The sequence below is a fragment of the Ovis canadensis genome, chromosome 1, assembly GCF_042477335.2.
Source record: "Ovis canadensis isolate MfBH-ARS-UI-01 breed Bighorn chromosome 1, ARS-UI_OviCan_v2, whole genome shotgun sequence".
Classification (NCBI taxonomy): Eukaryota; Metazoa; Chordata; class Mammalia; order Artiodactyla; family Bovidae; genus Ovis; species Ovis canadensis.
This window is the reverse complement of record NC_091245.1, coordinates 30,321,458-30,346,573: the sequence shown is the minus strand read 5'-3', so window position 1 is coordinate 30,346,573 and position 25,116 is coordinate 30,321,458. Positions and strand designations below refer to the sequence as shown.

Sequence of the window (25,116 nt, the reverse complement as noted above, 5' to 3'; positions counted from 1 at the left end):
CCAGAGAGATGAAAAGGCAGAGTACGGACAGTTTTTAGGGCACTACTGTGTATGATAATGGCGGATACATGTCATTATACATTTGTCCAAATTCATAGAATGTACAACACCAAGAATGAGCCTTAACGTAAACTTGGACTTTGAGTGATAATGGTGTGTCAGTGTAAGTTCACCAATTATAACCAAGGGTACCACTTCAGTGCAAGATGTTGATACTGGAGGAGGCTATGCATATGCAGCAGCAAATATATGAGAACTCTCTTGTGCTCAGTACTGCTGTAACCTAAAACTGCTCTTAAAAATTAAAGTTTATTTTTTAAAAAAGGAGAAAAACCAGGAGAATGTGTCACAAACACCAAGTTAGCAAGTGGAGTTGGTTTTTGTCCATGGCATCAAATGCTACTGAGAGGTCAGGTAAGCTGAGGATTGAAAAGCTGCCAATTGGCTCAAGCGATGCGGAGGCCACTGTTAATCTTAGGGAGGATCATTTTGATGGTGGCATGAGTGGAAGCCAGGATGAAGTGAGTTGAGAGATGAGTGACTGGGAGGTAAGAAAATAATGACGGCGAGAAAAAAAAGTGTGAAGTCTCACTACACAGAGAAAGGGGAGACATGGAACAGTGGGGGAAATAAACTCTAGGGGGAATTCTTTAAGATGTCCAAGGCTTGAGCATCCTTAAATGCTGTGGAGAAGCATACATCAGAAGAAAGAGGTTGATCATTATGGACCTAAACATTGTTGATGGGTAAAGTTAACATCACCCATCTCTCAGGAAATATTGATATTTTGGGGTGGATATTTGATGACTTAACCCAAGTAATAGATGATGTGGGACTTTCTAGGTTATTACACTGCCCAAGGCAGAGTTCACTGTTCTGTCCTGTGTCTCCAACACTTGATTAGTGTCTTTTGCAGTACTCCCAATGTTGCAATGTGATTTACCACTTGTGTCTCCCACTCATTGTATGTTCCTGAATTTGTATGTTGTACATTATATGTTTTGTATTTTACTAATCTTTATACCCCTGGCCTACCTTTATCACTTCAGTTCAGTCACTCAGTTGTGTCCAGCTCTTTGCGACCCCATGAACCATAGCACATCAGGCCTCCCTGTCCATCACCAACTCCTGGAGTCTACCCAAACCCACGACCACCGAGTCGATGATATCATCCAACCATTTCATCCTCTGTCGTCCCCTTCTCCTGCCCTCAATCTTTCCCAGCATCAGGGTCTTTTCCAATGAGTCAGCTCTTCGCATCAGGTGGCCAAAGTATTGGAGTTTCAGCCTCAACATCAGTCCTTCCAATGAACTCCCAGGACTGATCTCCTTTAGGATAGACTGGTTGGATTCCTTGCAGTCCAAGGGACTCTCAAGAGTCTTCTCCAACACCACAGGTAAAAAGCATCAATTCTTCGGTGCTCAGCTTTCTTTATAGTCCAACTCTCACATCCATACATGACCACAGGAAAAACCATAGCCTTCACTAGATGGACCTTTGTTGGCAAAGTAATGTCTCTGCTTTTTAATATGCTGTCTAGGTTGGTCATAACTTTCCTTCCAAGGAGTAAGCGTCTTTTAATTTCATGGCTGCAGTCACCATCTGCAGTGATTTTGAAGCCCCAAAAAATAAGTCTGACACTGTTTCCCCATCTATTTCCCATGAAGTGATGGGACCGGATGCCATGATCTTCGTCTTCTGAATGGTGAGCTTTAAGCCAACTTTTTCGCTCTCCTCTTTCACTTTCATCAAGAGGCTCTTTAGTTCTTCTTCACTTTCTGCCATAAGGGTGGTGTCATCTGCATATCTGAGGTGATTGATATCTCTTCTGGCAATCTTGATTCCATCTTGTGCTTCATCCAGCCGAAAGTTTCTCATGATGTACTCTGCGTATAAGTTAAATAAGCAGGGTGACAATATACAGCCTTGACGTACTCCTTTTCCTATTTGGAACCAGTCTGTTGTTCCATATCCAGTTCTAACTGTTGCTTCCTGACCTGCATACAGATTTCTCAAGAGGCAGGTCAGGTGGTCTGGTGTCCTGGAGAATAGGCTCTGGCATTGTAGGATATACTATAGTATATATAGTATATAATTGAAAGAGGAATTAGCTCTACCTGACCCATTCCACTCAATAAATACTTACTGAATGAATGAAAAAGTAAACAGCAACAAAAACAAGATAGTTATAGGACCTCTAAAGGAGAACACTGGAGTTCAGAAGGGACTTTTCATGTCCCATCAAATCTCAGCCACTTGTAGGAACTCTAACTTCATCCTTGTAGCTAGCCCTGGTGGCAAGATGAGCCCTGTATTTAAACAGGATGACTTCTGACCAACACACAGGGACAGGGATCTGAGTGTGTCAGGCTGTGCTAGAAGCAGCCCAGGAGGACGATGCCACTAGGCTTGTCCTCAGGGATTGAAGACCTGAGCTAAGTCCACACTTCTTCAGCCAAGACAATTTCTCAGAGAACCCAGGCCTCTTAGATCAAACTTTGCTTGAATTCCCTGTAAAATGCAGCAACGCTTTGGCATAAACTGGCAGATATCACCCCAAAACATGGGGTAGTTTCCTACTGTCTCTGTAGACCAGTCTAGAAGGTGCTCTCTTCTCTCTTTTCATTCCTTGAATAATCCCAGGCTGGACAACTTCACTGCTTTTTATGAGCAAAAACAACTATAAAGTTTATCTCACCTTCTCTGCTGAATGTTCTGATCCAGACAGAATCTGCTGCATCAGCTTTTTCTTTCATCTGAAACTCAAGCACTGATTGTAATTGGTATGCTTCTCTCTTTTTGCCTTCCTCCTGTGCCTGCTCTGTGTTTCAAGGACCTAGCTGCCACGGACACAGTTCTCAGACTCCCTTGCCATCTGGTTCCAGGTGGGTTTGTGGAGGTACTAATAGGAGGTACTAGAGGGAGGTGGAGAGCTAGGGAATGTGGGGTCAGTATATTTCCCCATCCCTCTGTGATCTGCACACGGTTCTGGAAGGGTGGCCTCCCTCCCCAGCCCCAGCTCCCTCTGGAGAGCTCCCTCACAATGCCAGCTCTGTGGGACCTGAGGAGTGGCAGAGACTTACACCCTGCTGCTAGACCCCAGAAGCCTTAACCTGCCCTTACCACCGTAAACAGTCCCTTTGTCCAAGTCTCCCCTGAATTCCACCTGAGTATACTTCTGGTTCCTTCCAGGGCCCTGAATGATACACCTGGGGGACAAGTTATCAAGGGGTAAACAACTGAAGCATCAGATGGAGAGGTGAGTCAAGTCATAACCAACAGGAGAAAAGTCTAAGTTCCTGTCAAGCAAGCAGTCCATCTTCCTAATTTATGGAAATAGATTTCCCAAATCTGTCTCAAAAACTCTTTATTGTGACTTACAGGGTGTCACTTGTGTTTTTCACTAAAGTGGGTAAAGTTCTGACTAAAAGACATTTTCAAATGTCAATTGATTTAGATTTCTTTCCCTGCAGTACTGAGCAATATTCATTAACATACAGTAGTCTGTTCATTTTCAAAGGATTGGTTTCTATAAATAGGTATTAAGTAAAATTCTGAAGAAAATAAAAATCTGTGTTTTCCCTCATCTTCACCTGCAATGCAGGAGACCTAGTTTCGTTCCCTGGGTCAGGAAGATCCCCTGGAGAAGGGAATGGCTACCCACTCCAGTATACTTGTCTGGAGAATTCCAAGGACAGAGGAATCTGGCAGGCTACAGTCCACGGGGTCTCAAAGAGTTGGACACCACTGAGCGACTAACACTTTCACTTTCTTTTCTTTCCCTTCTTTCATGCTACTCTAGGGCTCTGGATCTCTTCTTCCACAGGAAAGCAAGGAGAAAACTAGTACCCCAAGCTGTTAGCAAACAATTAAAACTCTTTAAAATCCTAAAATGATGCCAAAACACAGTATGTCTGGTTTTTACACACAACACCTCTCACTCCTCTATTTTCCTAGTGTATAAACACACACACACACACACACACACACACACACACACACTTTCCTGACGGTCCAGTGTCTAAGAATCTGTCTTCCAATGCAGGGGACGCGGGTTTGATCCCTGGTTGGGGAACTGAGATCACACATGCTTCAGGGCAGCTAAGCCCATGCTCCACAACTAGAGAAGTCCACACATGGGCTGTGTGCTACCTTGAAGAACCAATGGAGCAAAAAAACAATAATAAATTTAAAAATAAATAAACACATACATAGAAGCATTTGACAGAGCAGAGCATACTCATGGGCTTCACCTTGCCTAGTGGGCATATGCCAAACTGGAAAAATAGAAATAGATGTATTTTAAATTTTATTTTTCCTCATATGTATCTAAAGAAATAATGGGGAAACTGTCAGGAGAAAGTTGGATGTGTATCCAGCAATATTGGGTCATTGTGGTCATTTGGTGATGGTGCTGGTTCAGAACAGAGACATCCCTTCATCTTTCTCAAAGGTTTTCTGTTTCAAGGTTGCTGTATTGTTTATCCCTCCTATTTTTTTGTTTGTCTTAGTTTTGACTTTTTAAAATAATTTTTAATTTAGTTCTTACTCCCTTTTTTTGTTTGTTTTTTTGGTCTTGCTGCGTGGCATGTGAGGTCTTGGTTTTCCAACCAGGGGTTCAATCCACACCCTCTGTAATGGAAGCGTGGAGTCTTAACCAGGGAGGTCCCTATCCCTCATCATTTTGAATATTGTGTATTCCAACTAAACATATCTTCCTTTCCTCTGATTCTACTGACAATCACATCTTTAAATCTTTTATAACTATAGCCAGACTGCTCCAGATAAAATACCTAACTGATTGATGGGGGTGTATTTGGGGGCAGCACTGGTAAATCGCTCAGTGGGATTAGGTAGCCATTGGATATTTAACTGAAGGAACTGCCTCCCATTGTTCTTGGCTAACTTCCTGCCTAACATTCCCAAACCCAATACAAGGGAGGACTTGGGAACTTGTCACAGTCTTTATTTCTTCCCTCTCTCATTCACAAAATATTTAGCATGCATTTATGTTCCACATACTGGAGAAGGAGGGCTTAATCCAGCCCAGAGCTGGCTGGGACCCAATGGGTAAGGCCGCCTAATTCCATAACCAGTCAGCTTTGCCGAGGCTACCCTTCCAAATTAGCCCTCACTGGTAATACAGGTGCTATTTTAATGTCTGTCTTTACCCTTTTATTATATTTCTTGAAACTGTTCAGAACCTGAAGGGCTAGAGGAATGCTGCTGTGTGTGTGTGTGTGTGTGTGTGTGTGTGTGTGTGTGTGTGTGTGTGTGTAGGGGGAAGTCCCTTGGAGTTGAGGAACAGGTACTGTCTAAACAGCTAGAGACAGGATAGCATGGCTCCAGTTCTAATAGAGTTTACGTTCCAAAGGAGGAAGACAGTTGATAAACAAAGATCAAAGGTAAATTCCAATAATGGCAGGTGCTAGCAAGAAATGAACTGTGTAATGTCACAGAGTAAAAGAGTGGATGTCTTAGACTTTCAGTAAAGAGGAGGCTCTCTCAGGAGGTAACACTGAAGTGAGGCTGAATGATGACAAGACACGTAAATGAGATATGTGAGGTTTTCAGGAAGCAAATAGCAGTTGAAACATCTCTGGGGTGTGAAAGAGCATGGAGTATGCAAAGGAAGATTTGCATGGCATCAGCTTTATTAATAAGATGGAGAGTGAGATGAGGTCAGAATATAGGCAAGAAGCAGATGACATAAGAGAAGGAATTCGAATTTTCTTTTCATTGTGATTAGTAAGCCTCCTACTAATTTTCAGTAAGAGATCTGATATGATCTGATTTACATAATTTTAACTTTTTATTATGAGATAATTATAGACTCATAGGAACTGCATAAAACTGTACAGACAGGCCTCCTGAATTTTCATTCCTTCTTACCTACCCTCTGTTAGTATCTTCTATAACTATATATTTATATATAATACAAAAAGTACATACATTGATATAGTATATTTATAACACCACCGTGAAACTGACATTGCTGCAATCCAGACAGCTTTTCCAGATTTCAACCATTATATAGTTATACTCATGTGTGTCTCTATTGTTGTTTATAGTCGCTAAGTCATGTCATAAGTCTTTTGGGACCCCATGGACTGTAACCTGCCAGACTCCTCTGTCCATGGGATTTCCCAGGCAAGAATACTGGAGTGGGTTGCCAGTAATTTCTTCTCCAGGGGATCTTCCTGATTGAACCCTCGTCTCTTGCATCTCCTACATTGGCAGGTGGATTCTTTACCATTGAGCCACTAGGGAAGCCATGTGTGTCTATGAAGTGAAGTGAAGTGAAGTCGCTCAGTCGTGTCTGACTCTTAGCGACACCATGACTGTAGCCTACCAGGCTCCTCTGTCCATGGGATTCTCCAGGCAAGAGTCCTGGAGTGGGTTGCCATTTCCTTCTCCAGGGGATCTTCCCAACCCAGGGATCGAACCCAGGTCTTCGGCATTGCAGGCAGATGCTTTACCATCTGAGCTACCAGGGAATAGTTCTAGGCAATTTTATAACATGAGTAGCTTTGCCTTCCCACTCCAGTGTTCTTGCCTGGAAAATCTCGGGGACGGGGGAGGCTGGTGGGCTGCCGTCTAAGGGGTCGCACAGAGTCGGACACGACTGATGTGACTTAGCAGCAGCGGTAACAGCTTTGCCTTACCATCACCACAGTGAAGATGCAGAATTATCCAATCATGTGACCCCTTTGTAGTCACTCCTACCCTTTCCCCCAAAGCCCTAATCCCTGGCAGTCACTAATTTGTTTGCCAACACTATATTTACAACATTTCAAGAAGACTAAATCAGTGGAAGCATACAGCATATAACCGTTTGAAATGGCCTCTTTTCACTCAGCGCAATTCCCTTGAGATCCATCCAACTGGCTATTTATGTCAATACTTTGTTTCTTTTTATTGCAGAATAATATTCCATGGTATGTATGTACCACACTTTATCATCCAGTGAAGGAAATCTGGGTTGTTTCCAGTGTTTAGGTATTATGAATAATATGAACGTTTGGGTGCAGGTTTTTACATGAATCTAAGTTTCATTTCTCTGGAATAAATGCCCTTTTATCATGAATTGAAGCACATCCGGGTTGTTTCCATTGTTTAGGTATCATGAGTAATATGAAAATTTGTGTGCAGGTTTTTACATGAATCTAAGTTTTCATTTCTCTGGAATAAATGCCCAGGAATTCAACTGCTGCATAGTACTGTAAGTGATCTTTTCGTGTTAAAAGGAACTGCTGCTTTCTGTAGTGACTATACCATTTTACAGTCCCACCAGCAATCTATGATTAGTAGTCCAGTTTTTCTGTATCCTCACCAGCATTTGGCATTATCACTATTTTTTATTTTTGCCAGTGTGCTAGGTATATAGTGATATCTTATTTGTGGTTGTAACTTACATTTCCCTAAGAGCTAATGATACTGAACATCTCATGTGCTTATTCGTCATTTTTATTTCAGTGAAATGTCTCTACATGTCCTCTGCCCATTTTCTAATTGGACTGTTTGCTTAATATTTTCTACCATCTGTAGCTTATCTTTACATCTTCTTAACAGTCTTCATAGAGTAAAAGTATTTAATTTTGATGCAATCAAATTTATCATATTCTCCTTTAGGGTTTGTTTTGTTTGGGAGGGGGTTGTTGGGCTTTTGGTGTGAAGTCTAAGAAATGTTTACTTCATCTTAAGTTCTAAAGATTTTGTATGTTTTATCTAAAAGTTTCATGGTTTTATGCTTACATTTAAATCTTGGACCTATTTTGAGTTAATTCTGTGAGGATTAGGTCAAAGGTCTTTTATTTTTTAATTTACCTTCTTTTTGCTTAAGGGTGTCCAATGGCCTTAAAACCATTTGTTTAAAAGGCTATCCTTCTTCCATTGAATTGCTTTTTACTACTTTCTCAAAAATTACTTGGACATTTTTGTATGGGTTTATTTCTGGTTTCTCTATTTTATGCCTTTGATCTGTATATCCTTCTGTCTTGAGTACTTTAGCTATGTAGTAAACATAACATCAAATAGAGTGAGTCTTCCAACATTATTCTTCCTTTTCAAACTTGTTTTAGCTATTCTAGGCCCTTTGGTTTGATATATATGTTTTTAATATAAAAAATGATTGCTAGGACTTTGATAGAAATTTCATTAAGCTTATAGATCAGTTCGAGTTGAATTGAAATGTTTACTATGTTGAGTTTCAATAAATGACCACTAGATGAACAATAAACGAAATGGTATATCTCTCATTTGTTTAGATCTTCTTTCATCTGCATTTTACAATTTATAGCATACAGATCCTGTACATGTTTTGTCAGATTTATATCTAAATATTTCCTTTTCTGTGGAGCTTTTGTAACTGGTATTGTGCTTTGAACTTCAGTTTCCATATACTTTTATCTGTATATAGATTTTCCTGGTGTTTTCATCTTATAAACTGCTACCTTATTAAATTTATTTATTCTAGGATTTTTATTTTTTCCTCTGGGGCATTTTATTTACATGTATGTATTACATCCCTAGCAAAAGAATTAAAAGAGTTTCCCTCTTGTGTGTTTTCCATCTTGCTTCTTCATGGTCCCTGATACCAAGTGAGGTTATCAGTATATTGAAACCAAACTGATGAGACAGGAGCAGGTTATTCTGCCATTTTTCTAGGTTTTTGAGTGGCACATCAAATCTTGGGCTGATCACTCCACATTTATTTAGCCTGCCTGTGAGGTTTACAGCAATTTTCTCAGCCCTGTGATTATAGATTATTTCAAATTTGCCATTGTAACCTTACTTTATCATCACAGTCAGAAATAGACGATGACTTTGGAGTACAGCCTAATAAGAACTTGTCATTTGCCTCTCTTTTCAGCATTGTTGATACTCTTGACAGCATCATCCAGGACATTGATGCAAACCAGTATGATAGCATGGAAAGAGGATTTTGTTTTGTTTTGTTTGGGGAAATTTTTTTGTAGATTCCTTGTGGCTGTCTATATAGACAACCCTGTTGTCTGCAGATCAAGACAGCTTTATTTCTTCCTTTCAAATATGTATATCTTTTTTTTTTCTCTTTTCTTTTTCTTGCTTCATTGTGCTAGCTAAAACTTCTTGTACTATGTTGAAGAAGAATGGTGATAGTGGGCATATTTGCCTTTTTCCTAATCTTGGGGGTTATGCATTTAGTTTTTCATCATTAAATATAATGACACCTGTAGAATTGTAGATTATCCTTCTCAAGCTGAAAAGTTCACCCTCTATTTCTATTTATTGGAGAGTTTTCATGATTGTATATTGAATTCTGTGAAATACTTTTTCCGTCATCAATTGATATGACTCTGAATTTTCTTTAGGCTGTTAATATGGTGTATTACACTGATTAATTTTTAAAATACTGAACTAGCCTTGCATTCCTGGAATAAACCCCACTTGGTTATAGTATATACATTTTTTTGTACATAGCTAGATCCAATAGTTCGGAGAAGGCGATGGCACCCTACTCCATGGAAAATCCCATGGATGGAGGAGCCTGGTAGGCTGCAGTCGATGGGGTCGCAAAGAGTCGGACGTGACTGAGCGACTTCACTTTCACTTTTCACTTTCATGCACTGGAGAAGGAAATGGCAACCCACTCCAGTGTTCTTGCCTGGAGAATCCCAGGGACAGGGGAGCCTGGTGGGCTGCTGTCTATGGGGTTGCACAGAGTCGGACACGACTGAAGCAACTTAGCAGCAGCAGTAGCACATCCAATCATTAATATTTTGCTGAATATTTTTTCACCTGAATTCATGAATATTTTTTCATCTAAATCCATGAGTGATAGTGGTTGATAAACATTTTTAAAAGATTGCTCTGATTTCTTTGTGGAGAATAGGTAGAAGAGCAAGACTGGCAGCTGGGAAATTAATTAGATATTTTTCTCTTCTCTCAACCTTGAGCTCCCTCCTCAGCCCTAACAGTCATTTGCTTTTTAAATTAAATTTTCCTCTTTTGGGTCCAATTAACACCATAGTGTGGGCTGCCCTGGTGGCTCAGAGGTTAAAGCATCTGCCTGCAATGCGGGAGACCTGGGTTTGATCCCTGGGTTGGGAAGATCCCCTGGAGAAGGAAATGGCAACCCACTCCACTATTCTTGCCTGGAGAATCCCATGGACGGAGGAGCCTGGTGGGCTACAGTCCACAGGGTCTCAAAGAGTCAGACACAACTGAGCCACTGCACTTTCACTTTCACACCATAGTTCAAGTTCAACTGAATATAACCCTGGTGATCCCAACCTACCAGCTCCAGTGAGTTTGCTCCAACTCTAACAAAAGGGAATTAAACTCTTCACTCTAGCCATGTAAGTCTTTGTTGAATGTGCCATGTACCTTATTTATGTCTTATCCTTCCTTCAATATCCTCCGGAAGTCCTAGAACCTCCATAAAGCTTTCCCACCCATTCCAGTCATTGGCAAGCATTCCTTCCTGTCACCTCCGACAGTTCAACTCTCTATGCTCCTCGTTTCACTTCATTCCATTCATTCATTTATGCACTCAACAAACATTAATTCAGTGTCTACTATCTTGAAGGCACTGTGTAGATACCAGGACACAACTGTGAACAAAAGAAACCCAGCTGCCTTTCCTAATGGAACTTACAGTCTAGGGAAGGACACGGCATTAAATAGATAAAGATTTATATAGAGATATATTACACACTCAGAAAGAGTGATACAAATCAAGATAAGTGCTATGAAGAAAAAATATTGAATATTTAGAACAAAAGAATAGACTACTTTTTTTTTCTGTGTATATTCCATTTTAATAATTTCTTTGAGAATAGAGATCATATTTAATGTCCCTTGGCCATGGTAGGTATGCAGTGGGTGTTTATAATGACGAAGTAGCAATGAAGGAGAACAGGATGATCTGAGGATGAATCAAGTACCAGGAGCTGAAGAAATTCTACTTCTCTTTGCATCCCTGCAAAAAAAGTAAGCAACCTACAGAATGCCTTCTTATTGTGTTGGTTTAAAACACAGGGAACCATCTCTTTGTGTGTTTTATCTCTGGCAGGGCTCTGAAAACTGTTTTAAAATGCCTACCTACTTACCTCAAATGTCCATGCACACCTATCCTCTCTTCAAATTATTATTTTCTAGGACTGTGCACAATGGAGTGCTGCTAAATGTCTAACTGACTACCTCAAAAGAAAAAAAAAAAACAGATTTGTAGCATTTGCTGATTTCTGTGGTGTAAATACTCCCACCATGGCCAATTTATAGCTACCAAGTTGTCACTAAACACAGAGATGGGAAGAAATGAACAGTACCACATTTTTAGAATTCCACGGATACTACAGACATAAATAATCTCAAGATCATAGTTAGCAGTGAAATGTATTAAAATGTTAGGAAGTGGTGAGCTTTTTGGAGCTTATATGACCTTTTTCAAGATAATGTATTTAATTTTAAGTTAATATAATTCTATGTTAATCATGACTATGTTTCTCAGCTGACTCACACTGTTCCTAAAAATTTAATAATTTGCTTTCATGAGATGGTAAGCTCCAGCTCCAGGACCCCATCTACTGTGCAGCTTAATTGACCCATATATGTTCCAGATGGAACCCAGCTATGCTAAATTGGGTCTTTCATTAGACAAGAGGGGAAAGTGAAGTTGATCTTACTAAGCAACTCTCAACTTTCTCCCTCAGCTCTGCAAAACAATTGAGGGTCAAACTAAAAGTCTCAGTCAGACGATATTTCAAGTCAGTGGACCAAAGACCCATTTCTGACCTCTTCTCCCTCATCTGCCTCCACTAGAAAGGCTAAAAAAGCTAAGCACTCATTTTCTCAACTTACAGTGAGGCTGAGTTGCCAATGGAACATGAACCTGCTGGGCAGTTGAGAGTGGTCTGAAAAACCTTTTTGCTTTCCTAATGAAAAGACTAGATAGATCTTTTACTCTTCCTTTCTGTCTCAGATATGAATATGATGTCTGGAGCTGCAGTAGCCATTTTGGAACCATGAGGTAATATGGGTGAGGCAAAGGCCAAGAGAATTGAAAAGCTACTAGCTGTGGATTTTTTATTCAGTGTATTTATTTGGAAAACAAAACAATACACTAAAGATAAACTTGTCAAAAACAAGTCTTATGAACAAGCATTTAAAATGTTCAACATTGGACTAATACAATAAGAAAATTGACCTGTGAATTTTTGAAGACTGTTGTCGTTCAGCTGCTAGTCATGTCCAACTGTTTGTGATAGAAAAGGTCTAATTTGGTTTAAATAAGCTCTGAAGCACCTTTATGAAACTTACTTTGCTCAATTGGTATGATTTTAAAGACATTATGTGTATATTAAAGTGAAGTGAAAGTTGCTCAGTCGTGTCTGACCCTTTGTGACCCCATGGACTGAGGTCCACCAGGCTCCTCTATCCATGGGACTTCCCAGGCAAAAACACTGGAGTGGGTTTGGCTGTGGATTTATTGGTCTTCCAGACAAAAACCAAACCAGCAGACTCCTTCAGACTTAGTGTTACATGAGGGGAAAAGCAAATTCTATGATGAGTTTTCTGTTATTTACAGCCAAAACTATTCCTAGCCCATATAGACAGGAATTTCATCAGTTTTGCCTTCCACCACTCTAAGAGCTGGAAATAGAATAAGAGGAAAGGCAACTGATAGGCCAAGCATGGTGCTGGCTGGCCTTTCATACTTCATTCTCTTTAAGTTTCACAACAACACTATGAGAGATGACATTTATAAATATGTGTAATTTATCAGGGTTAGTCATACTTTAAAGGAAGTGTGTTTTAAAGGAAGATTTGACAAAGCTGTGGTTATGTGGACCTTGAAAAATTAATTTCAGTGTGAATTTCCAAAGGTTTGAACACGTATTCTTCTTCAGTAAATGAAAAGTACATCAAACATCTCCTTTGGATTAATTAGATACAAACTGCCTGAGAGACATAGCATCCACACTACCTTCTGCCAAGTAACTAAGGACATTTGGTTTGACTAATAAACAGTGGGGAACACTTCTCCTTTTATCAAAGCTGGCTTGGGTTTCAAGGGAATTTAGAAAAGATCTATCTCCCTTTTGGCATCCATTAATGAAGAGGAGGAAGTGGTACTTTCTGTGGGGTGGACTGGTCAGAGGAGCTTTCCCCGGGGATCTAGAACTCTCTCGGTGAGACTTAGGAGGGAAGTGGAGGTGAGCACTGCATTCCTACTGCCCCATCAATCAGCCAGGAGTTAGAAGTCCCTGTGCCTTCATAATGTACGAAGGAAACCCTGGGATGAGACAGGAGCACTGGGAAATCGCAGAAGGTGCCAAGGGAGAAAAATGAGGGTGGAGTGACAGAAACCACATCAGAAATTGCTGAAAGAGCAGGGGATGTATTATTCCACCTCAAGGAATGGAATTCCTACTGTCCCGTCACTCATTAGTCATTCGGAGGAGAGAGGTATTTACTGAGTGTCTCCAATGAGCTAGGTCCTGGGGATGGAGCAGAAATTAATAAGTAAATGTAGCTTCTGCTGTCATGGAGTTCACGGTCTAGTCGAGAAAACAAAAGGTTAAAACAAGTTATAATAAAGTAGCAGGAGAGTTATAATTAGTGAATGCTGTGATTTATATTCATTGTCTCCCCTTTTCATGGTGTGATTATGTGGTGACATGGAATGCGGAGAGAGCACTGGACTAGAGCACCTGGTGAGCTCTCTCTAGTTCAGTTCCAGATCTTCTCCAGCTGTGTGTCCTTCGGTAAATCTCTTTACCCTCTCCATCTTTCTTTTCCTTTAAAATGAAGTCAAATTAGTTGGTTATGATTCTATTATTTATACCCAAATATAGTAGCAGTAATTTTTTTAAAATTATTATTTATTTTTGGCTGCACTGGGTCTCCGTTGCTGCATGTGGGCTTCCTCTAACTGTGGCGAGCAGGGGCTACTCAGCGGTATACTGCAGTGGTGCACTGCCTTCTCATTGCAGTGGCTTTTCTTATTGTTGGGCGTGGGCTCTAGAGCAAACAGGCTCAGCAGTTGTGGCACACAGGCGTAGTTGCTCCGCGGTATGTGGGATCGTCCCGGATCAGGGATTGAACTCATGTCTCCTATATTGGCAGATGGATTCTCTACTACAGAGCCACCTGGGAAGCCCTTTCACCCTGCTTGGGACAGGCCCTTCTCAACAAGTACTATTTATTTATTCTTCAATGTATTCAAAGGAGCACCAATTACACAGGCTGTTTCTAGGTTTTGAGTTAGAAAAAAATAATGAAATACTTTGAGAAGTGCTTGATTAAACAAAATTCTCTCCCACGAGACTTCCCAGAGTCTTCAAATTTGCCTTATGAATTTCCAGCTGGGTCAAGTAACATGACCATAGGACCGTGTGTCAAGGAGCAACTGTGAAGACATCTCGGGAACTGCTCTCTGTCTGGCTGATGCGCCAGTTCACTGTGGCCAACACAGCTTCAGTGAGATTGTGACCATCATCATCGGTTCCTTTTCTAGCCGAGCAAATGTCTGCAGGGTGTTCACACCGCTTCTGACGACTACTGGCTGTGGGACTTGCAAAAGTCACGCCAGTTCTTTGAGTCTGAGCTTCTTCATCGGTATGGTGATGATGTTAGACTCCATGACCTTTTGGAACCCATCCAATTGTTGAATTCTCTGCTTGCGGGACTGTACAAGGTTCTGGGAGACTGAATGTGCAGTATTTGGACACTGGGCCTGTGAAGGCCAGGAAAGGCCCAGGCTGGTGTGTGGGGAATGGGAGGGGAGCTGGGGCACTGCAATCACAGCTCACGGCAGCCACTGGAATCACCTCCACTTTTTGGAGATTTTCTTCCAGCATTCTGGCATAACAATATCTGGATCATCTCATCTTTTTAAAATTAAGGTCTCTCATGCCACTAGACTCATCTACCTTTCAGATTTTGATGGAACAAAAGTAGAGACTCAAAAACCAAAAGGTTAATGTAACTGAATGTTTGCCCTGTGGATCCTCAAATGCCAAGAAAACCTAACAGAAAGAGTGAAGACTGTATGACTCAGAACTCTGGAATCCTGAGCAACAACTTTGTCCTCCTTATTGAAATTTAACCAAGACAGCTGTCAACGAGCTGTCAATCCCTTCTCTTGTGCTCTCCTCAAACTAACCAACAGGAAATCTTCTTAGGGGTGCTTAGAAAGTGTTAAATGAAATGACAAGAGAATGAAAGGAAACCTTTTGAAAACTGCAAATGCTCCACAAATATATTATTTTTATCATTATTCATAACGTTTATTGTAAAGTAATTAACCTCCAATTAAAATAAATAAATTTATATTAAAAAAATTAACATGTCCAAATAGGGGAAAAAAATAAAATAAAAAGAAGAAGATATTCAGAAAAAAAAAGTATAATTTTGCTTTACCACAGACATTACTTCAGGCAAGTAATTTATCAGCTCCACCCTCCACATAAAACGGATGTGGTAATAGATGGGAAAGGTTAACTAGAAAATGACGGTGGACGCCTTTGAAAATTGAGGGTCACTGTAATACTTCTTAATTAGTAGTAACCATACAATTGTGAAGTTATAAACAGATCTGCATCTGAGCAGACCCAGAGCCTCTGCTACTTTCTCACTTGTTGCCATTTTGATTTAGTCCATTAGTTCCACTAGCCTATAATTAGCACAACACCCTAGAAAATTAATCCACACTGGGGAGTCAGCATTAGGGAAAGGAAACAGACTTCTAAATCGTGTTGAAATCCATGTTGAAATGACGCTAAAGCCTGACAGCCAGGTCCTCCTGGTTTCAGGGGAACTAAAAGCCTCAAATCCTGAGTTTTCACCTACAGAGAGGGGTGTCCATGTTTCTCTTTTGAACAACTGAGTTTCAACACTACTATCAAGGCAAACATATTCCTTATTCAAAATTTTAATCAGGGAGCTGTAAGCTGTTATATTATGACTGTATGTTTTTCAGAAAATATAATTGAGATAAACTGCCCAATTCTTATCTCCTGATAGAAATTCTGGGGTCAGCTTGAGCAGGAGGGTTCTGAAGGGCTGAGCTAGCAGAGGAAGTCTTGTACTGGAAATTGTGAGATTACTGAAATCTGAACCCATGGACAGAGGGCTCCAACGTGCAGAAAGGGTTACTAAACATTACTATGGTCAAGAGGCCACAGGTAGATTAGCCACAATATGGAAAGCTGGAGTACAGGACCCGCTAACCAAGAATAGGGAGATGGAAATGAGGACCAGTAGGAGAAGGCGATGGCACCCACTCCAGTCCTCTTGCCTGGGAAATCCCATGGACGGAGGAGCCGCATAGGCTACTGTCCATGGGGTCGCTAAGAGTCGGACACGACTGAGCGACTTCACTTTCACTTTTCACTTTCCTGCATTGGAGAAGGAAATGGCAACCCACTCCAATGTTCTTGCCTGGAGAATCCCAGGGACAGAGGAGCCTGGTGGGCTTCCATCTATGGGGGTGCACAGAGTCGGACACGACTGATGTGACTTAGCAGCAGCAGCAGCAGCAGCAGCAGAATAAAAATGGGAGTGTGTGCTTGGGGCACCTCTGCCTGAACAGGCTTTGCTTTCTTGAGCTGCCATGTAGTGTCATGTGCAGGTGGGTATGCTGAGCTAAAGGCCAGGAACGAGGTCATCAGAGAAATAAATGACTCCTTTCATCTTTCTCTTTTTGTAAAATCTTTTCACTTTCCAAATTAAATAGCTCTAGTCTCCTTGCCCGGAGAAGGAAATGGCAACCCACTCCAGTACTCTTGCTTGGAAAATCCCATGGACAGAGGAGCCTGGTAGGCTGCAGTCCATGGGCTCGCTAGGAGTCAGACACGACTGAGCGACTTCACTATCATTTTCATGCATTGGAGAAGGAAATGGCAACCCACTCCAGTATTCTTGCCTAGAGAATCCCAGGGATGGAGGAGCCTGGTGGGCTGCTGTCTATGGGGTCGCACAGAGTCAGACACGACTGAAGCGACTTAGCAGCAGTCTCCTTGCCTTATAAATGCTTATCAGCTGTAACTGCTTTATTCCCAGTTGTATGCATGTGATATGATTGGTGAAGTCTGCAACCAAACTTTCCTAATTAATTGTCAATTCATCTAAAGCCTAAGTTATCACCTACCCTTCTGGTTGAATCCTGACTTCAGATCATCCATTCTTAAAATCGCGGAGTCTTTTCTTGTTCTTGATCATAAAATCCAATTGCCAAATCTTAAAGACTCTATCTTCTACGTACTTCTTTTCATTCTCACCTTATAGCTGTTTATTTGATCTCTTACATTCAATACACTAATGCCAGTTTAATCTTAAAGTACATCTTCCATCACGTTATTCCCAGACTCGCAATATTTAATAGCTGTTTAGTGCCTAACAAATTCAGGAGAAGGCAGTTTGGCAGTCAAAACCTTGGCCCTATCTCCCACTCAAACCACAGTCCGATAGCATGCATTTCCTCATGCTGTGGACTGCTGGATTCCTAGCTCATCCCCTACAGGTGAAAAGCTTCCCAAAGAGAGGGCAGTGGAATCAATGTGCACACACAGGGGATACATCTGCCCATTAGTCATGGGGGCTCAGGAAAACCCATTGCTGCTGCTGGAAAACTATCCAAAAGCTAAGCTGGACTGCCATCAGGTCAGTTGCATCATCTTCTGGATGGAAAGACATCATATTAACTTTTCAATGACACCTCATTTGGAAATATGCTTTCTTTACTAAAGGGTGGGAGGAACCTTGAACTTAAAAATTACCTCTTCCTCTTTCTTCTTTTAGCTTTCTCCATTTTTACATACCGATTTTTTTTTTTTCAGGAAATAATCAGAATCTAGATTCCTCTAAGAGTTCCTCTAAAAGTAATTGCTCTTTTCCTCCAATATTGTGTTAGTTGCTCAGTTGTGTCTGACTCTTTGCAACTTCATGGACTATAGACTGTCAGGCTCCTCTATCCAAGGGATTCTCCAGGCAAGAATACTGAAGTGGGTGGCCATTCCCTCCTCCAGGGGATCTTCTCAACTCAGGGACTGAACCCTGGTCTCCTGCATTGCAGGCCGATTCTTTACTGTTTGAACCACCATCACTGTGTTCTTACACAAAATATTAGCAAACTAAATTCAGTTACATATATAAAGTAGTACCACCATGATTAAGTGGGATTTATCCCAGAATGTAAGATTGGTGTAACGTCTGAAAATCAATTAAGGCAATGCCCTAGATCAACAGAATAAAAAACAAACCACATAATTATCTCAAGATACAAAGAAAAAGTATTTGACAAAATCTAATACCCTTTTATGATAAAACAATCAACAAACTAGGAATAGAAGGAAACTATCTCAACGTAAATAAAAGCTATATATGAAAAAGCCACAGTGAATATCATACTTAATGGTGAAAGACTGCATGCTTTTCTCCTAAGATCAAGAACAGGACAAGGATGGCTGCTACTGCTATCTCTATTCGACACCGACTGACTAGAGGTTCTAGCCAGGGCAATTAGGCAAGAAAAATAAACAAAAGGCATCCATCTTCTGGAAAAGAAAGAAACTAAACTGTCTTTATTCACAGAAAACATGATCTTGTATATAAAAAGTCCCAAGACAAATGTTAGGAAACTGTATAATTAATAAGTTCAGCAAGCAAGGTTGTAGTTTACAAGACTAACATACAAAATTCAATCATATAATTGCATTCAAATAATCCAAAATGAAGTTAATAAAACAACTCCATTTATAGTAGCATCAAAAAAGAGTAAAACATTTAGGTATAAATCTGTCTACAGGAGTATAAGACTTATACTCTGAAAAGTAGAAAACAGTGCTGAAAAAAATTAAAGATGATCTAAATAAATGAAAACAGTCTATGTTCATAGATTGAAACAGTGTCGTTAACATGGTGAAAGTGAAAGTGAAGTCACTCAGTCGTGTCCAACTCTGCGACCCCATGGACTATAGCCTACTAGGCTCCTCTGTCCATGGGATTTTCCAAGCAAGAGTACTGGAGTGGGTTGCCATTTCCCTCTCCAGGGGATCTTCCTGACCCAGGGATTGAACCCAGGTCTTCCGCCTTGCATGCAGACGCTTTACCGTCTGAGCCACCAGGGAAGTTCCAGAAGTTCCAGTTAACATGGTAATACTCCCCAAATTTGTCTACAGATTCAGTGCACTCCCTATTAGAATCCCAGCTGACTTTTTGTAGAAATTGACAAACTGATTCTAAAATTAATTTATAATTGCAGGGAACCCGGAATGGCCAAAATAATTTTGAAAAAGAAGAACCAGTTGGAGGACTCACACTTAATTATAAAATTTACTAGTTAGAAACAGTAATCAAGAGAGTGTAGTACAGGCATAAAGATAAACATATAGATCAATGGAATAGAAATGAGATTCCAGAAATAAACACATGTGTTTATGTTTGATTTTTGACAGGGATGCAATACCATTCATTGGGGAAAGAACAGTCTTTTCATCAAAGAGAATTGGGACTACTAGATACCCAAATGAAAAGAATGAAACTGGACCTTTACCTCACATCATAAATTAATACAAAAATCAAGTCAAAATGCATCAAAGACCTAAATGTAAGAGCCAAAAATATAAAATTCTTAGAAGAAAATATCAATGCAAAACTTCATAACATTGGATTTGGCAATGATTTCTTGGATATGAAATCAAAAGCATAGCAACAAAAGAAAAAATATAAACTGGACTTCATCAAAATTTAAAACTTTTGTGCTTCAAAGGATACTACCAAAAAGTGAAAAGACATCCACAGAATGGGAGAAAATACTTACAAATCATAAAGCTGGTAAGGGATTTAGATCTAGAATATAAAAGAACTCTTGCAACTTAATAATAAAGATAACTTGATTCAAAAAGGAACAAAGGACTTGGAATAGACCTTTCTCCAAAGAAGATATACAAATGCCAAATAAACCCATGAATAAATGCTCAGCATAGTTAGTCATCAGGCAACAGCAAATTGAAACCATAACACTTCATGCCCACTAGGATGGCTATAATCAAACAGTCAGATTATAATAACTAGTAGAGAAAATGTGGAGAAATTGAACTCTCATATACTGCTGGTGAGACTATAAATTGGTTAGGCTACTTTGGAAACAATTTGGCAATTCCTCAAAAAGTTAAACACTAAGTTAACATTTGGCCCAGAAATTCTGCTCTTAGGTATATACCCAAGAGAAATGAAAACATCTGACCACACAAAAACTTTCACATAGGTGGTTACAGAAACATTATTCATAATACCCTAACAGTAGAAACAACTCAAATGTTCATTATGAAGGGATATACAAAATGTTGTATATCCATATAATGAAATATTACTCAGCCATAAAAGGAACAAAGTACTAACGTATGCTATAAATACAGATAAAGCTTGAAAACACTAAACTAAGCAAAAGAAGCCAGACCAAAAAACCACATATTGTAAGACTCCACTTACATGAATTTTATAGAATAGGTGAAATCTATAGAGAATAAAAGTCGATTTGTATTTGCTCAGCACTGGGGAAAATAAAGTGAGTGAAGTCGCTCAGTCATGTCCAACTCTTTGCGACCCCATGCACTGTAGCATACCAGGCTCCTCTGTCCATGGGATTTTCCAGGAAAGAGTACTGGAGTGGGTTGCCATTTCCTTCTCCAGGGGATCTTCCCGATCTAGCGATCAAACCTGGGTCTCCCGTATTGTAGGCAGATGCTTTACCATCTGAGCCACCAGGGAAGTCCTGGGGAGAATAAGGAGATATAATAAGGACAGCTAACGAATGGGTACAGTTTCTTTGTTATCGTTGTTGGCTGTCACTAAGTCATGTCCAACTCTGCCACCCCATGGACTGTAGCATACCAGGCTCCTCTGTCCTCCACCATCTCCCAGAGTTTGCTCAAATTCATGTTCATTGAGTCCCTGATGCTATCTAACCATCTCATCCTCTGCCGCCCTTTCTCCTTTTGCCTTCAATCTTTCCCAGCATCAGATTCTTTTTCAATGAGTCGGCTCTTTGCATCAAGTGGTCAAAGTATTGGAGCTTCAGCATCAGTCCTTCCAATGAATATTCAGAGTTGGTTTCCTTTAGAATTGACTGGTTTGATCTCCTTGCTGTCCAAGAGACTCTCAAGAGTCTTCCTCTGGCACCACAATTCGAAAGCATCGATTCTTTGGCACTCAGCCTTCCTTATGGTCCAACTCTCACATCTGTACATGACTGCTGGAAAAACAATAGTGTTGCCTATATGGACCTTTGTCAGCAAACTGATGTCTCTGCTTTTGAATACACTGTCTAAGTGTGTAGCTGAAGAGAGAATTTGTGAACTAGAGGAAAGGACAGAAAAAAAAATCTAGACTCAGGCACAGAGTTAAAAGAATAAAAAATACAGAAACAAGCAGAAGAGACAGATATGATTCAATGAAAAGAGCCTCATGTTTATTTAACTGAAGTCCCAGGAGGAGAAGAGAGAGAAGGAAACAGAAGTAACATAAAGAAACAATAGCCAAGAATTTTCCAAGCTATGAAAGATTTCAGACCACATATTCAAAAATCCCTACAAACTCCACTGAAAACAAGTATAAAGAAAACCACCCCTCGACATAACCAAGAACAAAAAGATCAGTATCATAGATGGAATAAGAAAATTCTACTTTTTCATTTCAAAGGTCACCTAGGAAGGCTAAATGGTCTTGTCTCCTAAATAAAATCCCCATCTTCACTCTTCCTCTCTTCTACACCATTCTCTACACTTCAGTTAGGTTGATCTTAAGTTTTTAAATAGAATCCATCACCTCTCTCCTCTACATAAACGTTTCAGTGACTTCTCACTCCCTCAGAATAAAGTTCAAACTCCTTGTCACAGCTTAGGTGGCCCTCTCAGATCTGGTGTCTGTTTACATTTGCTTCTAGATTCCTTTCTCTAGAAGGAATGTTACCTCTCTAGAACTCTACACTCCAGCCACTTTCCACTGACTTTTTCTCATGCATGTGTGTGTGCTCAATCATGTGCAACTCTCTGCAACCCCATGGACTGCAGCCCGCCAAGTTCCTCTGTCCATGGAGTTCTCCAGGCAAGGATACTGGAGTGGGTTGCCGTTTTCTACTCCAGGGGATCTTCCTGACCCAGGGATTAAACCCTCGTCTCCTATGTTGCCTGCATTGGCAGGAGGATTCTTTATCACTAAGCCACCTGGAAAATCTCCACTTAAAAAAAAAAATTTTTTTTTTATCGAAGGATAATTGCTTTATAGAATTTTGTGGTTTATTGTCAAATCGCAACATGAATCAGCCATAGGTTCCCCCAAATTGTTTCCCTCTTAAGTACTCCAGGTCCTTTCCATATGCTGTTCCTATTCCTTTGAACTCTCTCCTTATCTTACACTCCTTTTCCTGGCTTTCCTACTTTCTATCGCATTATTGTTCAAATAACATTTCCTTTGGGAAACTTTCTAGATTTCCTAGATTTGGTAATTTATGCCCATAGAGGGCAAGAAATTTGCTCCTTACTTTCTGAAATTCTCCAATCAAAGCACCTATCACATTTTATGATTACTGTTTCTCTCTCTGTAAAGGCTTTAAAGTTCTAAACAGGCAGAAACTATGTGTATTTTGCTCACATTTGTCTCCCTAAGTCCTTGGCCTGGCTCAAAACTGACATTCAATAACTTTTTAAAAAATTACTTATTAATTATTACAAGAAACCTCTCATATATTATCTTCAAGACAGTCCATTATACTTCTCTTCCAGACCAAGCTATTTCTTTTTCTTCTAAAAGTTTCTAAATAAGGATAAATGTGAATTAAATATTTATCTTGGAGGGTCCTTTAACATTTTCAAGATATTACTGCAATAAAAATAAAAATGTAAGTGAAGGTATGAATATTCATACCACAGGTCCCTCTCATCCTATCCTAATTCAACAGAGTTTAACGTTTTTACTTGCTTTCTTACATGCAAAAAAAGTGTGATTATACTACCAGCATCCTCAAATGACACTCTGGCTTTTCACTCACTCCAAAATTGGGTTCAAAAATGGCCTTCCTTGTTTCTCGTAGCCTGCTATGGCTCCTTTCCAGTTTTTATCACAGACTTTTTCTCTGCTTCCTCTTCTCAGTTCAGCACAGCTTCCTCTGTCATGTTCTATAAACCTGCCACTGTTGATGAGTCTTTTTATGTGCCATCTGAATCGGTCGGCTCTGTCTCATTACCTCTTGAGTTCTATTTTGAATTTCAGTGGCAAACAATTTTTTTCTTTACCTGCTACTTTCTCTTCCTTTATAACATTTCTTAATTTGGTCATTGATTTAACTCTTTAAACATAGGGCAAAATTGAATATGATCCCCTTGCCATCTTCATATTTTATCTACTGTTTAAAGCCAAGAACAGTACCTGCTGCTGCTGCTGCTGCTGCTGCTAAGTCGCTTCAGTCGTGTCCAACTCTGTGCAGCCCCATAGATAGCAGCCCACCGGACTCCCCCGTCCCTGGGATTCTCCAGGCAAGAACACTGGAGTGGGTTGCTGTTTCCTTCTCCAATGCAGGAAAGTGAAAAGTGAAAGTGAAGTCGCTCAGTCGTGTCTGACTCTTAGCAACACCATGGACTGCAGCTTACCAGGCTCCTCTGTCCATGGGATTTTCCAGGCAAGAGTACTGGAGTGGGCTACCATTGCCTTCTCCTAGCACCTGACAAATACTAAGTATATATTTGTTGCAAAATTAAACACCTTTGGCAGGTACTCTATGACAGGTTGATTAGGCTGATTCAGATTACTTTTGTTCTTCATATACCACAGATAAATATCTAAAATGTCATTGAATACCTAGAAGTTGATAACACTTAATAACATTTTATTTCATATACACATTGTGATCTGATCCAATTATAAGCTTTCTTCCTTAGCAAGTTCTTTTTTGTTGTTGCTCAGAAATGGAAGAGAGTTTTGTTATTTTCATTAACACATTTAGAAAACTTTACTTCCTTTGCATATCAGTCCTAGTCTTTGGTCTATAATCTAGTCTTTAACCAGTACAAGAACACAGTTACTTCATTTACATGTTAACTAACAATGACAAATTCACCCTGTAAATCAATTTGCTGGTGTTTAAAAATGTAGACAGCAAGTAAGGCTCATGGTCCAGGGAAAAGGATACTAATAGACTGCAGAGAAAATTTCTGGGTACCACCCTTAAAGATTTGGGGTAAATGGGGATTTTAGTGAGTGCCTGGGTTGGCAACAGAAGGATTTGATAGAAAGACAAAGGTTAGATAGATGATGGACTTCATGGTTCAGGAAGAAACCAGGGTCAGGGTATTAGGAGATGGACTAATTTAGCATGTAGTGAGATATGAGGAAAGCATCAAGATCTTGGGAGAGGGTAGGGAAATAACTTAGGAGAAGCATGAATTAAAAGAAATTGAAGCGGGGAAATAGGAAGAACCAGGGCTTAGATGGTAAAGTCAGTGGCCCAAAGATATGCCCCCTGGGTAATAATGCTAAAAGTGGAAAGAGAGAGCAAAGGAGGCAGTCTCTGAAGGGGAAGGGGAATGCTCAAAGGTGGAAATCAACAGGGGTGCGGTCGCCTCCTGCAACGGATATAGAAAAGAGGGGGCACAGTCCCCCTTCAAAAGGCAGAAACATAGCCGGAATCCTGAGTTAGAGTGCAGTAAAACGTGGGTGGGTGGGTATCAGGAAGGTAACAGAGGTCCAAGGTGCTGGGATGAGTCAGAGGCTGAAGGAAGGAGATGCAGTCTGGAGTTTGGGGAGGTCTACACAGAGAGCACTGGGATTTAGAGTTCGGATTGTAAAAATATGTTTCAGACTCTCAGGGGACTCTGGCATGTGTTTGGTAGAGTCCACTCAGGTTAGCCGGGGGTACGTAGGTGGTGGTCAGTCAAGGACCGAAGGCAAATTCAACAAGGTCTGGGAATTCACTTAAACCAGTTAAGGGTGATTTCAGCGAAAGTTGGGAGGATTTAGGTCAAGAGTATGGTGCATTTCAGCCCGAGTGGGTCGATTTGCCCGGTTTGGGGCATGAATTAAAGTGGGCGCTGAAGGGTATTTCAGGCAGCGTGGCTGAAGGACTTCCTTCAGGA

At 40.4% G+C, this 25,116-nt stretch overlaps 1 long non-coding RNA gene across 1 annotated transcript in view; it reads right to left on the bottom strand.

Annotated features, from left to right (window-relative positions):
- Nucleotides 1–23,571, bottom strand: part of LOC138441526 (uncharacterized) — a 42,381-nt gene extending 18,810 nt beyond the window's left edge. The window contains exon 1 of the long non-coding RNA XR_011257382.1: nucleotides 23,414–23,571. This is a non-coding gene — a long non-coding RNA (uncharacterized lncRNA). The remainder of the gene's footprint in view (nucleotides 1–23,413) is intronic.
- Between the last annotated feature and the right edge of the window lie 1,545 nt (nucleotides 23,572–25,116).